Source organism: Diaphorina citri, unplaced genomic scaffold, assembly GCF_000475195.1.
Source record: "Diaphorina citri unplaced genomic scaffold, Diaci psyllid genome assembly version 1.1 scaffold6677, whole genome shotgun sequence".
NCBI lineage: Eukaryota > Metazoa > Arthropoda > Insecta > Hemiptera > Psyllidae > Diaphorina > Diaphorina citri.
The window spans coordinates 1-2,477 of NW_007384053.1; the positions used below are offsets into that span (position 1 = coordinate 1).

General features: G+C 43.7%; 2 long non-coding RNA genes across 2 annotated transcripts; one reads left to right on the forward strand and one right to left on the reverse strand.

Moving 5' to 3' along the window:
- Positions 1-705: 705 nt before the first annotated feature.
- Positions 706-1,083, forward strand: LOC113472636. The gene is made up of 2 exons (XR_003394862.1): positions 706-775; positions 943-1,083. It is a non-coding gene; the product is annotated as an uncharacterized LOC113472636 (long non-coding RNA).
- On the reverse strand, positions 893-1,987 carry LOC113472635. Its single transcript, XR_003394861.1, has 2 exons — positions 1,854-1,987; positions 893-1,123 (listed from the first exon to the last, which is right to left on the reverse strand). It is a non-coding gene; the product is annotated as an uncharacterized LOC113472635 (long non-coding RNA).
- Positions 1,988-2,477: the final 490 nt, after the last annotated feature.

Genomic DNA, 2,477 nt, shown 5'->3' on the forward strand with positions numbered 1-2,477 from the left:
GAAACCGCTGAGTTAAAGTTTCGAAACTTGAATTATGACACCCTATGAAATCTCAGACTCACAACTCTAGTACTCTAGCGATGAAGAAAATGAAACTCGAGGCGACCCCTAATTATTATTTCCCCTCGCTGATAATAAAGATAACAACGGACCCGAAAGTTTCAGGTTTCAGTTTCGAAACTCAGATCCGAAGCCTTAGAGCGTTTCGAAACTTGGGATCCGGAGCCCTGAAAAGTTTCATTTTTCCCATCACTGGGTCGATGGTCCAAGGTCTAGGCTAGGGTTAATGGTCTATGGTCCAAGGTCTAGGCTAGGGTTAATGGTCCATGGTCCATGGTCTATGGTCGCCGTTGTGGACGCGCACTTGGGAGTTATTATACAGATTAATGATAACTAAACGATAACAAAATGGTATCCTTAAATTGGTTAACAATGTTAACATGTGCTAAATTGCAGACATTTCCACGGGTTACTTTCTGGTGTTCTCGTGTTGACCCAGCACCTAAATGGGGAGTACAGTGTCTCTCCTCGCCTATCTGATGAAGATTACTAAAGACCCGTTCCCACATCTCGTGAGGTTCATCCTATTTGTTCCCACTACATACGACAATTTTTTTTTTTTTCTTTTTCTTCGAAAGATAGGTGGGAAGGGGCCTTAATAAGGTGCCGGATATAATGGTTAAAAATAAACAAATGAATCCCGACTTACTTGTTAGGCCGGACCCACTGGGTACTCTTCGTGTGATGATTGACATAGTAGAGACGTCCGGCCGAGGTCCGCCTCTCTTCCAGATTTTTTTTTCGAAAGACAAGTGGGAAGGGGCCTTAAGCTGCCGGATATTATGGTTAAAAATAAACAAATGAATCCGGACTTACTTGTTAGGCCGGACCCACTGGGTACTCTTCGTGTGATGATTGACATAGTAGAGACGTCCGGCCGAGGTCCGCCTCTCTTCCCATCCATCCGGCAAATCGTCCGGACACGACAGACCACCGTGCGGATCTACCACGGCCGTGTGTCCGGACCCATGACTACCGTCCCGGGAGAGAAGGGAGACGACTATCTGACCTTTGACCGGATCCGGATCATCCGGACTTGCCTTGCACAGGTCTAGCCTTTGATCTGCAAGGGGGAAAGAATTGTACTGTTGATTTCGTCGCGCTATGCTGTCTGAAAATTCAATCCTATGAATCCAATCCTATGAAAATGATCCTATGAAAATCCAATCCTAGGAGACCTAAGGCCAGCCATTCACTTTCAGGTAAACCTGACGACAAGTACACCTGATCAGGTGTCAGGTATGCCTGATGAGGTATACCTGATAGTGAGAGGGTGGCCTAAGTCGCGCTACTCCAGTGTGAGAGGACTCTCTCTTTATCGTAGGATGGGATTTTCAGGTGGCATCATCTACTAAAAGTCGCGCGACCAAGTTTCCATTTTCTAATGTGTAGCAGGCCTTATAGTGAACAACTCTACCGTGACAGTTTAAATCTAAATAAAGCACCATAAAATACATTTGGCCCATGTCAACAGAATAAAGCACTGAAGAACGTCAGAATAAATTTAATTATTCCCAAAAACAAATGCCAAAGGTCAAAACGGCTTTTAGAGATTTCGTGATGAAATTTTCTAGGCTAGCATGTGGCCATGTGGTGTAGTCTGAGGTACCTAACCCCTTCCTCTCAAGTAAATTCGGTAAAAAGAAAATCCCCCCTCAAAAAAAAAAAAAATAAAAAAAAATAAATAAAGGGAAGTTCCTATCCAAAAATGTCGGGAGACATTACGAAACCTCTGGGCTTGCACGCCAGAGGTCCCGGGTTTGATTCCCGACCGAGTATCGTTTTCTACTTACATCCAGTGTCTTTCAGTCTTTGTATGGTGTTGGCCAGTATTCGGACGCAGCCCAGAAACCCTCCTCCTTGTTTCTTATGAATCTTCTTGTGATTCCACACACTGATTGTGATGCCATCACCTTTCCCAATGTATCTGAGAAGAAGAAATAAAAGGAATTTTTAATTGTGTTAAGCATACTCTAATGCTTGGCACAAATATCGTTCCCTAATTGTTACACCAAGATAAATTTCATGATTTGACTTGGACTCGAACCACCAACCTCCAGATCCAAAGTCCAACGCGTTAACCACTGCACCACTGAGGTTGGTCGAGAAGAAGAAATACAAAATATGTCATCAAAATTCAAAGTCAAGCGATACATCCATGGAGAAAACAACAGACCTGCTTAGGCCAGTCACTCACAATCAGGTGTACCTGTCTGTCAGGTCTACCTGATAGTGTGTATCTGTATACTCATCAGTCATCAGGTGTACCTGTCTGTCAGGTCTACCTGATAGTGTGTATACTCATCAGTCATCAGGTGTACCTGTCTGTCAGGTCTACCTGATAGTGTGTATAGTCATCAGGTGTACCTGAGTGACTGGCCTTGGAAAGGAGAACAATTAATTATAACATATTGATA